Source organism: Triticum aestivum, chromosome 4B, assembly GCF_018294505.1.
Source record: "Triticum aestivum cultivar Chinese Spring chromosome 4B, IWGSC CS RefSeq v2.1, whole genome shotgun sequence".
Lineage (NCBI taxonomy): Eukaryota > Viridiplantae > Streptophyta > Magnoliopsida > Poales > Poaceae > Triticum > Triticum aestivum.
In genome coordinates, this window is record NC_057804.1 from 18,754,011 (window position 1) to 18,767,600 (window position 13,590).

General features: G+C 42.9%; 1 pseudogene; it reads left to right on the top strand.

Moving 5' to 3' along the window:
- Positions 1-1,927: 1,927 nt before the first annotated feature.
- LOC123090648 (CSC1-like protein RXW8) lies at positions 1,928-12,454 on the top strand (annotated as a pseudogene).
- The last annotated feature ends 1,136 nt before the right edge of the window (positions 12,455-13,590 follow it).

A 13,590-nucleotide genomic window follows, 5' to 3' on the forward strand; every position in this document is an offset into this window, starting at 1 on the left:
TTGATGAGTATAGGGGTTACAAGAGTTGATCTACCTCGAGATCGTAATGGCTAAACCCTAGTTGTCTAGCCTATGAATATTCTGATAGCCTCTACGGACTAAACCCTCCTGTGTGCCTAGGGTTGTACAGAGTCGGTTACATTTGGGCTTGCTTGTGCCGAAGCCCCAACAGTTACTGTGTGGTTGCTATATTAATACAGCGGGGCGAAAGCCTATTTCGAGAGGGTTTTTAAAATGGGCAATGCTACGCGCCCGCCGGGTGATAAACTGATAAGATCAGCTGCCTTGGCAACCGTCAGATGCCACCCAAAATAGCCGTCCGATCTACCGTCCTAGCCAACTGGGCGCCTTCGCAACAACTAGCTTGTTGCGCTCATGGCTTTGCAACAAGGACCTTGTTGCAAAGGTCCACTAAGACAACACCACTGGCTCGCCATGGCGTGAGTGCCTCGGCCATGGAGCATCATCGCCCGCCGGAGTCATCGCTCCTCCTCCGAACCAGCACCCTGGGCACCTGCCTCTACTCCAGCATGGCAACAATGAAGTCTCACGCCGGGCACTCCTCTGGCGATTTCTGCAACCGAAGCTATGTTTCCGAAACATGAGTCGTGTTGCAATGTCTGCCCTCGTACACTCTAACGCGGGGCGCTCATTCTGCGCTTTTTGCAACCGGGGCTATGTTTCTGAAACAATACCCTTGTTGTAGAAGAGAAAATACTCATCGTCGAACCATTTTTTTTCTTTCTGAAACAAGACCTCTATTGCAGAAACTTTCTAAAACTAGACCCTGTTGCTGAAAGAAAAACTTCACCGCCAAACACTTTTTTTTCTTTCTGAAACAAGATATCTGTTGCAGAAAGCTTCGGAAACAAGACGCTGGTTGCACACACACAAAAAACTAGCCGCACAAGACTTGTCGCTTCGGAAACAAGAGCGCTCGATCAAAATCAATCCGACGGTTACGCGGGCGGCGGATGCTGTGCGTGCATCAGCCGGCCGAAGGTTAGCGTTTTCCTTTTAAAATCCCGCGAATCAAAATGCGTAGAAATTGGACAACAGCGCTTTGGCTCTCGGGTGCTTCTGCCCCCGTAGATGAACAGCAAAATCGTTAAGAATATTAAAAATAATAATCAGAAAACGCCAACCCTTTTTTGTGATGCTCATGTGCGGAAAGGCCGTATCAAATTTCGTGGAGTTTGAACATTTCAATAGCTCTCATCAAAAAAGTTAATTCCAGGGCTGTGGCGCTAACAGTGGTATTTTGGTTTTCAGAATCACTAACAATGATTTCTTTTTTGTTAGGAAACAAAATCACTAACAATGATAGTAGTGCTACTCACGCAGGCCTGCAGCAACCGCATCCCCCACCTCTCGCCCTTGCGGTTCCTACCGTCACCACTTTTCCCGGTAAGAACAAGAAATCTTTCTCTCTCTCGTGTCTTTGACTCAAACCTGGGCAAACGTCGGGCCGGACCGGGTTTCGGGCCGGGCTTGTAAAAGCCCGACCTTCATTTCTCAAGCCCGAGCCCGGCTCGAAGCCCAAAATACTCCCTGATTTAAAGCCCGAGCCCGGCCCGAAATCAAGCCCGAAGCCCGAAAGTCCGGCCCGAACGCTATTTTTTAGTACGTGTACATGAAAGCCCGGCCCGAAGCCCGAAAGCCCGGCCCAAAAAATAGAAAAAGAGAAGCCTGAGCCCGGCCCGAACTACATCCCGGGCTGCAAAACAAAGCCCGAGCCCGGCCCGAGTGTCAAGCCCGGCCCAGCCCGGCCCAGGTTTTTCGGGCCGGGTCGTCTGGCCGGGCTGCCCATGCCCGGGTTTACTTTGACTCCTCGCTAGTCGCCACGCAGTCGTGCGCTTGTGTCGCTTTCCCTTTTCTTCCCCCCGTCGCCTCCACCCACCAAATCCTTCCCGTCTAAAGTTCCACCTCGGAGTCCACCGTATCCCCTCACCATCGCCAACAACTGCTGCCCGCTCCCTACACAACCATCGCTCCCCCAACCCCTCACCCCGTTCCCCCAGCACCCCAATCCGGCCAGCCTCCGCCGCATCCCCTCTGCATTCCTCCCCATCCCGGCGATCGACCGCGCAGACCGCTTCGCGCGCGCGGCCGACGGGTCGGCTCTCTCTCCATCTCGCGCGCGCGCGTCTGCGGCTTCTGGTTCTCTGAATTTTTTGTTGCTGCTCCTGGTGTTTGATGGCGCAGGGTCTGGAGGAGAAGTCGAGCGGCATTGCTGGATTCGGCGGCACGCGTCGGGTCGGAGGAGGCGCCTGACTGGCTGGCAGGTGAGCGATGCTCTTCGTGTGGTTAGAAGTCGGGCGCCGCGGGGGTCGAGTCTAGCAGACGGATTTGGCTGCTAGACTTAGTTGTTGGTTGTTTGTGCGTGGCTTGCCAATCTTAGTAATAATAATACTGTGCGCGGTGATCTGGCGGGAGGCGGCGGGGTGCACTCCCGGCGTTTGATTTTGGTTCGACGCGCGTTTTGGATTGGGTGAGGTGCTTCTTAATTTGGCGGGTTAGGTGATTGGGCTGTTGTAATCTAATGTTAGCCTGCGACGCTGGGAGAACCCAATCTGTGCCTACTATGTTGAGTGGAGTAGACGCCATGGACTCCCCCTCCCCAGTCGATGAACTAACTGGTTATTTCAGTCAAAGGGACACGAAAGAGCAACTGAATTTGGGTGACAATCTATTATTAGGATGCCAAATTGCGTCTGGCCGATGGAATGCCAGAACCTAACCTATATGCTATGTTCAGTAAAGGAGATGCTGTGGACACTTCTAGTTGATCAACTCTTGGTTATACTCCAGTCCAGTCAAAAGATGGAGAATAAAACTGGCCTTTTGAAGCCGAACCAAAGTGCGGATAGATTGAGTGCCTGAACCTGATCTGTATGTGGAGTGAACTAGACGTGATAAACTGGTTGGTTCAGTCAAAAGAAGGAGATAAAATAGTTGGATGTGGGTGATATCCTAATATTAGGACGCCACGTTGCGGGCAGATGGAATGCCTCAACCTATGTGTTCAGTAAAGCAGATGCCATGGGCTCTTCTAGTCGATGAACTGTTTGGCTTTTGAAGCTGAACAAACAGTATGAACTCTGAAGTGTTTAAGGGCCTGTCCAAGTGTTTAGACATTTTTCTGGCTGCGAAGTGAAATTGCTTAACTCACTGACAATGGCCACAGATTTGTTTATCCTTTAGATTCTTCATTCATGTCTCCCATGGGATCTGTCAGATATATATATTCCATCCTGTACTCTTTTACACTACAGCCAACCTCTTGCATATAAGATTCACAGCTTTGTTTTAATCAAGCACTTCATCTGCTGCAGTTATATGTACTGATAAATAATGAAGCCACCTTGCTCCCTCTATTTGAACTTACAATGGATTCACTTTGTCTTTGCCCCATGTTAACATTTTCTTCATGTCGCGTTTAATTACGCAGGGTTTGGAGTAGGAATCGAGCGGCATTGCTGGATTTGGCGGCACTCGTCGAGTTGGAGGAGGTGTGTGACTTGACGGGTGAGTAATACTCTTCGTGTGGTTAAAAGCCGTGATGAGTCGGGTCCGGTAGATGGATTTGATGCTATGCTTGTTAGTTGTCTATGCGCGGTTTGCCAACCTTAGTAATATTGTGCATGGTGATCTGCCAGGAGACGGCTGAGTGCACTCGCGGTGTTTGATTTTGATTCGATGCGTTTTGGGTGAGGTACTTCTTAATTTGGTGGGTTAGGCGATTGGGCTATTCTAACTTAGCCTGCGACGCTGGGAGAACCTACTCTGTAGGTGTTGAGTGAACTAGATGCCATGGACTCTCCCTCCCATTCAATGAACTGGTTAGTTCAGTCAAAGGGAGAGGAAAGAGCAACTGAATTAGGGTGATAATCTAATATTAGGATGCCACATTATGGAATGCCTGAACCTAACCTGTATGTTCAGTAAAGCAGATGCCGTGGACTCTTCTAGTTGATCAACTCTTGGTTATAATCCAGTCAAAAGTTGGAGATAATACTGGCCTTTTGAAGCCGAACTGAAGTGCTTAGGTGATTGGCTATTATAATCTTAGCCTACGACATTGCGGATAGATTGTGTGCCTGAACCTGTTCTGTATGTTGAGTGAACTAGACGCCATGGACTCTCCTGGTCGATAAATTGGTTAGTTCAGTCAACAGAAGAAGAAGAAAGAACTGGATTTGGGTGATATTCTAATATTAGGACGCCACGTTGCGGGCTGATTGATTGCCTCAACCTATGTGTTCAGCAAAGCAGATGCTATGGGCTCTTCTAGTCGATGAACTGTTTTGCTTTTGAAGCTGAACAAACAGTATGAGTTCTGAAGTGTTTAAGGGCCTGTCCAAGTGTTTAAACATTTTTCTGGCTGTGAACTGAGATTGCTGAACTCATTGTCACTCGTTGACAACGACTAGATCTGTTTATCCTTTGGATTCTCATGTCTCCCATGGGATCTGTCAGATATATACTCTTTTTTTCTAAAGTTTGTCAGATATATATGCCATTCTATTTACACTACAGTCAGCCTCTTGTATCTGATATTGGCAGGCTTTATTTTAATCAAGCACTTCATTTCCTGCAGTTATATACTGATAAATAATGAACCCACCTTGTTTCCTCTATTTAAACTTGCAATGGATCCACTCGTCTTTGCCCCATGCTAACATTTTCTCCATGTCTTTTTTTTTTTTGTAAAAAAGAGGTGAGATCTGCATCATGCATGCAAGAAAAGAGTGATGATGCTTGCATAGTTACAATGCAGTAACACAAATACGGCAGAGCACAGCTTGGGCGAAATGCACACACATACACAACTTATATAGCTTTTAAGCCTTTAATAGATCGACCTAATCTGCAAGCCACCTAAGCTAATTTTCTTCCAGACCTACTCTCGTTTTTGGGTGGGATTCATCATTTGTTTGGCCGATTTCCTTTCGTCTTTGGTACTCAACCTTGATAGAAAGTTTGTATAAAATTGATCTGTTTGACAAGAAGATAAATAAGATTAAAATATAAAGTTCAATATTAATCTGTTGTATTTAGGTGGAATTGGCCAGCATGTTTGGCCGATTTCCTTTATGTTTCCTGTTAGTTCTACTCTACTTTATCTTCAACAAATGCAATGGAATTGGCCAGCATGTGACTGTTTTCAGGTGGTGCATACTCATGTTTTAGTTTCTTTTGTGCACATTGGAAGAATGTGAATGCAGAATTAATTCAAGATCATGCCTGTAAATCTTCTACACTCCCTCCATTTCTGTATTGCAAGGCCACTTCGTTTTTCGTGTCAAACTTTGACTTATATTGAAATGTGCATCCAGTGACATACTTTTTGTGGCATATAACTCACTTTTTTGTTAGTAAAATTAATGGTCAAAGGTAGACATAGAAATATGAAGTGGCCTTGTATACATAAATGGAGGGGGTATATGTTATATGAAATTTCATAACCCAATTTTTCCCGCAGGCACCAACAGCGCTATGATGTATTTTGTATTCAGATGACATAAGGAGTATTGTGTCTCATATATTTGTTTAGAAAGAGATGAAAGTTGGTGCTCTTCTGACCTCTGCTGGAATCAACATTGGTCTCTGTATACTTTTTCTGTCATTCTATTCCATTCTGAGAAAGCAGCCACAAAATGTTAAGGTCTATTTTGGGAGAAGGATTGTTGAGCAGCATAAGCGGCTCCGAGGGGCTTTTATTTTGGAGAGATTTGTTCCATCTCCTAGCTGGATTGTGAGAAGTCTGCAATGCACGGAAGATGAGATCCTATCTACCGCTGGGTTGGATGCAGTTGTTTTCAATAGAGTTCTGGTATTTAGGTGCATACTTTTTTACTTTTACTCTCTTTGCCTCTTCAATATTTACCGTTCGATGTTTATGAGAGAGATCTTTTGAGTTGTGCTAAGTAGAAGGTTCACTTTTGAAAATAGCAACATGTTAATGTGACTTTTTAAGCTATATTGCTTTCACTTCTAATCTTTGATATGTGAGTGACATAGTTTTCCTCCTTCAAACTAGAAAATTCAGAACATTTTAATATGAAAGCTGAATAAGAAAATCTAATTAACTTTGTATAATTGCAGAAAAATAGGAAATGTGACCTGATATCTTAATGTAGAGATGAATCGAAACAACAAACTTAATAAATGTAATCGCCTCATAGATCAAAATGAAATCGCTGGACTTAACTAATCAAATGGGCAATCTGGGGTATGTTTGTTGCAGTTTATTCCAATTTAATTACTTCTGTATCCACAAGCATTATTTATTCATCACCATTCTTGGTAGATGTGGGTTTCTTCTGTTTACGGATGATGTAAACATCTGTCTACTAAAAGGAAACAAAATTATATTAGAAAACATCGTTGATATCCTTCCACTTTCAGCTGATGTTTATGTTTTTTCAACAGCATACACATATTCTCATTAGCTGCCATTCTTTGTTTATTTGGAGTTCTCCCATTGAATTATTTTGGACAAGATATGCGTCATGAACGGATTCCTTCAACATCATTGGAGACATTCACAATAGGAAATATGAAAGAGAAATCAATATGGTGAGCAATTGAACTTCTCTTATTTGGTTATGAGGAGGCTAACTAGATTCGTTGAATATGCCATCTTATATGTTTCATCTTTTGTTTAGCTGATTTATACCTTGTTCCGGTGTTACCTAGGATCTAAGTTACTAGTTCTGTGTTTGTCGTATATACTTGCCATGTAATCATTTAGGCAGATTTCTTTGGAACTTATACTCTTGGATTTTGTTTGGTCATAACTGCAGGCTTTGGGTCCATTGCATCGCGCTGTACACCATATCTGGTGTAGCTTGTTTTCTTCTATATATGGTACGCATCAGTAATTTTACTTTTCAAAATTACTTAAATGTTCAATTACCTTAATCTTCAGGAACCTTATTTGTAAAAAAAAATCCTACATTGTTGCTTTAGGAATACAAGCGTATTGCTAGACTGAGGTTGCTTCATCTTGTTCGAACAATGAGCAAACATAGCCACTTTACTGTTCTTGTCCGTGGGATACCAAAGTCAACTCATGAATCATTCAACAGTGTTGTTGAGAGTTTCTTTACAACGTACCATGCACCGAGTTACCTATCTCATCAAGTTGTTTATAAAGTTGGTAAACTTCAGAAGATAGTGGTAAGCAATATCTCATCAAGTTATGTGATATGTGGACTTTACCAACTTTCTATTCTCTTTTGTGGAAATGTAATGCTGCCGCTGGAGATTCCTGATTAAACATTGTTGTACTTATCTCTGCACTATCCCGTGATAATGAAATATTAAAATTGTTTGATAGCCACTGATAAACAAAAGTAGATCAGTGGTAGTCTGGTAGAGCACAGGCACAAGCACTGTACTCATGGCAAGTCAAGGCAGCCCAGGGGTGCCATGGCGATAGTTAGGCATTAAACAAACATAATATATCACATGGCAGAAAATGTGAAACTATACCTCATATTGTTTTTCCATACGCCTCCCAACAAGGGGAGCGGGGTTCCACTATAAGCTTAACAAACAGAGTTTTGTTGCAAAATGAGAAGGAAACAAAAACTAAAAGAAATAAAGTCCAGACAACCAGCTGCAAAGAATTAACCAGACCAGGCCACCACCCAAAAGACCTGAATACAAACAGCAAAGGTTCATAGCAAAACAGACGCTAGCACCAGCACAAAACAAAGTACTACAACCTTGCATCCCAAGGTCCCACATAGCACCAAATGAGCTTTTTCAATAGGTACCAAAGTTACTGGCGGTCTTCCTCTCCTCGTCCAGACTGACCACCTTCATCTTCTTCCTCCGCCTCTGCAATGCTAAGAAGAGTATTGTTTGGAGAGGCACGGGCAGCTTCATGAGTCCTAACAGCAGAGTTACGGATCGCTGACGCCCCATCCAGCAGGTTTTGCTTATCACTATCCTTCATATTAGGAGATTTAGAACTTAAATAACAAGTAACATCAACATAAAGGCTGCACCAGTTAAGATCAATTAGGCCTTGTACAATGCTAGATGCTTGGGAGGTGCTTAGAAAAATAAACCGGACTTTTCTGAAGCACCGGTGCTTATTTCTACAGGAGAGATGCCTAGTTAAGCGTCTATCCTGTACAAATAAGCACCGATGCTTAAGAAAAGTCTTGTTTATTTCTCTAAGCATCTCTCTTAAGCACCTTGCATTGTACAAGGCCTTAGCAATTAGCAAGTCCATACCATCGGACAACTATACAGCAAAGAGCAAACTAATACGTTGGTAGCATTTATCATGACCTGACATGACTTGAATACACGCCCTCAAGCCTCAAATCATTTTGTGTAGATTATGGGAAGTCTTCTTTCAACTTCACTGCTTCAACTTCGTCCTCCTCATCTGTATGTAGTTGCATGGCTTTAAACATCCCTGTGTTTAAGTAGTGGTGATCTCTTCAGTAGGACTACTTGTCATCAATAATATTTTGCAACATGCGGAATCGTTGTAGTTTTTTAGAGCAATGCAAACCACCTTTATTGAACCAGTAAAGCAGGACTATAATTACCATAAAGCACTGCCAATGAGATTATGAGAGGCCGGTGAGCTGTTTGACCAGCACCATCTTTGCATATTGCTATTGGCTTGTCTAGAGCATCTCTCTAACGGAACTCTTAAAACTCATGCTAAGCTCTTTGCGTAATCTCTGTAGTGCAACTGCACAGGACAATATGTCGAACTGAAATTCAGAATAGGCTCCTTACGAGTTTTAAGTGTACATGTATTTCTTTTTGTTGGGTAATTCAAAACTATTATACATGCAACGCATGCTTTTATGATGCAGGATCATTCCTTTTCTCAGCCATCCATTTTTCCTATATCACGAGGGAACTATTTTCAGATCTTTGAATCAATACCCTCATTGCATGTTCATAGTACTATCTGTTTGTAGTGATAGCTTATATCCTTACTTTTCAGACGGGTGCAAAGAAGGTTTATAGGAAGTTCAAGCATTTTAAGGGTACCACAGTCGACCAGACATGCAGATCTGTGACATATCGATGTTGTCTTTGTGGGGTGTCATCAAATTCGTTCCAGTTGTTGCCCACTGAAGAGCAAGAGAGGGGAAAACCTTGTGTGAAAAATTCAAACTTGAACTTACCTGCCGAGGTCAACTAGCTATCATTTAGTTCTTTGCTTACTATTATCGTCACTAAATTATTCTAATCTACTAATTTAGTTGTGCTCACCGAATACAGGAATGTGCTGCTGCTTTTGTATTTTTCAAAACGCGGTATGCAGCGCTAATTGTATCCAAAATTCTCCAGACATCCAATCCTATGAAATGGGTCACTAGTCTGGCCCCAGAACCGAAAGACATGTACTGGTCAAATCTTTGGTTACCGTACAAGCAGCTTTGGATTCGCCGCATAGCTACACTTCTTGGTTCTATTGTTTTTATGTTCATTTTTCTTGTACCTGTGACATTTATACAAGGTCTAACTCAGCTGGAACAGCTGCAACAAAGGCTCCCTTTCCTGAAAGGGTTATTGAAAGGGTAAGTAATCTTAACGCTTAGAACTCACTTGTTATTATTAAATGCAGGGTTTAACTCAGCCGGAGCAGCTGCAGCAAAGGATCCCTTAATTTGTATTGACAATACAATGTGCATTAATCAAAATGACTCAATTTGTTAGTAGGATTTAATCTAGGGTTGAGTATCCGAGATAACATTCAATTATGAGGCCTTCCCTTTCTCTAAAAAAGCCATCACAATTATGGCGGTGGTTCAAATTAATAGGTATAGTTTTGAGGCATATAATTCATATTTTGTCGGTCCAATTCATGATCTAGGAATGCGCGTGTGCCTTATAAGCCGGACGGGTGGGAGTACTGAAGTGTGGAGATATTGCAGTCTTTAATTCATCATTACAGAAAAATTTAACGATTATTAGTTCTCCTGCAGGAAAATCATGACCCAGCTAGTAACTGGATACCTTCCCAGTGTGATCTTGCAAATATTTTTATATACTGTCCCCCCAACCATGATGATGTTTGCGACACTAGAGGGACCTATTTCTACCGAAAAAGGCTTTCGCCCCGCTTTATAAATAAAGCAAACCGCCACAGAGCATACAAACCCACACAAGTCCACACACACACCCAAGTCTCACGACAAAGTACATAGGTTCTGCTGAGGGCACAGCTCAACAAGCCCAGAAGGAAAGAAAAAACAACATCATCATCACACAAGGCGCCTAATCAGGCTCCGGCGGAAGAGGGACCTATTTCTCACAGTGAAAGGAAGAAAAGTGCCTGTTGTAAAGTATTATACTTCACCATTTGGAATGTTTCTTTGTCAATGTCTTATCAGGTTCTGCAATTAACCAACTGAATGCCTTGTCAAGACCAAAGGACATTCCAATGGAGCTTGCCAGGGCAATTCCTTTACAGGTGAATCACATGTTTATGTTCTGTTGTTTATGAAGATGCAAAATATAAATATTTAACTAGGTATATACAGTGTATTTATTTGTTTTTAGGTTGAGTTTCTCCAGGTGCTCGCTGCATTTTATTGATGACTTCTTTTTTACTTCCATTTCAGGCCACCTTCTTTACCACCTATGTTCTGACTTCAGGATGGGCTAGTCTGTCGTCGGAAGTTATGCAACTCTTTGGTCTTATTTGGAACTTTCTAAGGAAATATATTCTGAGAATGAAAGAAGATAGCGATTGTATCCTCTCGTTTCCGTATCACACTGAACTACCAAAAGTTCTGTTGTTTGGACTATTGGGCTTCACATGCTCTGTGCTAGCACCTCTGATCTTGCCCTTTTTACTACTGTACTTCTTTCTTGCCTACATTGTGTACCAAAATCAGGTGAGTAACTAGATATAAACTTCAAACATTTAATTTGTTTGCAAACGAAGTTCTTATTTGAAGTCCACATGCATAATTTGGTCTATAATATGAATAAAGTAAAAAATATATGTTCCAATGTGTATGTGATCATTTTGTCTGAAATTATTCTTTTATAATGGGCGAAATTTGAATTTGATAAATCCTCATGTGCTAGCTCCATTTTAGGTGAAATGCAATCTTTCTCTTGGATATACCATCTGACATGTTTTCTCTGGTCTTGTATAACTTTATTGTGGTTAGATATCTTTTACTTAGTTATTTAACCTGAGTTTTAGGATAACTCAAACCGTTTTCCTAGTTTGTGATTTTGTTTACACTACAAAATATTCGTGGAAGAATGTCCTCTGTGCTCCTATAACCTAATGGGTTGGTAATTTATCATTTTCAGTTCATCAATGTTTATTGCACAAGATACGACACTGGTGGTCTATTGGCCAATTGCGTACAATGCGACAATATTCTCTCTGGTGCTCACCCAGATCATCTGCCTTGGTGTCTTTGGCCTTAAAGAATCCCCAGTAGCTGCAGGCTTCACTGTACCTCTTATCATCACCACTCTTTTATTCAACCAGTATTGTAGAATGCGTCTTCTGCCGTTATTTGGGACTTTCCCTGCACAGGTTAGTATAATTTCTTTAACAATTGGTAGAATTTAACTTATACATACAAAGGGCTCCATAGAGAACTTATTATTCATCTTAGTGTCGATCTACTACATTTTAATGCTTTCAACTGGGAGTAGGTAACTGGCATGTTTTATGTTCTGAATACTACTCCCTCTGTAAACTAATATAAGACTTTTAGATCACTAAGGTAGTTACTTTAAATGGATCTTTTATATATATAGTTCTCACTTGCCATTATTTGTTGTTGGACACGCACAGGTTTTGATAGACATGGACAGAGAAGACGAGCAATCGGGCAGAATGGATGAGATTCACGAGGGCCTCCATTCTGCCTACTGTCAGTCCACCGACATGGAATCCGCCGACGACATATCTCTGGAAAGAGTTCAAGCTGTCAGTACAACAGATGAAGATGGCAGCGGCAGCTCAGGTGAACCTAGCGGCAAAGAAAGTGTCGGACAACCAGTAACCGACTTGTCTCACCCGACACTGAAAGGGCTCCCCGTTGATCGGTTACGGCGCGCAGTGAGATCACTCGGTTTCATGATCGGGTTGCAGAAAAGAGGCGTGTCAGCGTAAGCCGTGGTTGGTGAATGTACATACTGCATACAATGTGCACATAGAACAACACAGAGAGACCAAGATACACACATACGGATATTACGCGGCTCCAAGAAAAGAATTTTTTTTTGGAGTGTTACCTGTTTTTCTTTTCTTTTGAAAGTCGATGTGTTTGCCTGTTTGGTTGCAAGGGTGCAATTTTGTGTTTAAATCGACGCCTGCGCGGACTTTTCGGGCCATTTTTGGCCATGCACGGACCCTTGAATTGCTTGCTGCATTGTAGCCTCAGTTAAACAAGTTGTTGTGGAAGAAAGCAATCCATCCAATCCATGTCTACGCGTGCCTTTGTTTTGTTCGACTGTTATGTGCCCCTGGCCCTGGGCTGAACCATGTACCATCCTTTTACAGCGGGGAATACATCCATTTCTGCGACGAGTAATTTTGGACAGCCAACAGAGGAAGCATAATTGTATGATGCCAAACGAAGTACAAGGAATGACTTGCGATCGATTATTAGTTCCAGTCCAGAATTATTATTACAAGAGTAGACGAGGAAGTCAACGATGGGCCGGAGCACGGCCCGCGCCTCACCTCACATCACAGGATAGCGCAGGTGGAGGACTCCTCGACTGCGCCGGAGGTGGAGCCAGCGGCCTTGTCGCCGGCGGCGGAGACGCCCGGCCAGTCGCGGCAGGCGCAGTGCTGGCCCTCGGGGATCTGCCGGTGCACGGAGGCGACGTGGCGGCCGCACCCCGCCCACGTGGACTTGCCGCACGTGCCGCACTTCACCTGGTAGCACATCGTCGCGCTCGCTCGGTTGCTCTCTCCGGTGGCGATGGCCGATGGATGGATGGATGGATGGATGGATGATGGAGCGATGGATGTCCGTGGCTTGAAGACGACTCGCTGGCTGCGTTATTTATGGACGGACGGACGCTCGGCGCGGCGGCTTTGGCCCGCTGTTCTCTTCTCTTTAGTTTAATTTAGTTTGACAGCTCCGTTCCTGCCTCCGAAGAAGAATTGAAGAATTGACTTTTCTTTTTCAAAGAACAAGAATTGAACTGATCCTGGCAAACACGGCATCGGTCGGTGTGCTGCGCTGGCCTATGCTATTGCGTTCAGCGATAACAAGGGAGATGCGATGTGACGACCCAAGTCTAAAATAAATCTCGAAATGAGCAGCTGTTATTACTCCCACCATTTCATAATATAGTGTGCTCGCGTTTTTTGAGATTTAAATTTGATCATAAATTTAACCAATGAGTTCCAATGGTATAATATTTGATGATATACAGATCTCGATATATTATTTGATGATATAATATTTCGATATTTGATGAGAAAAAGGAAATTCAGAAAAATATTATACAGATCTCGATATATGATCTCATTAATATAGCATCGACTGATACATAACGAAATATCAATCGACTGAGATTTAGCAAGACTGTATTTTAATTGCAAAAGTGAAT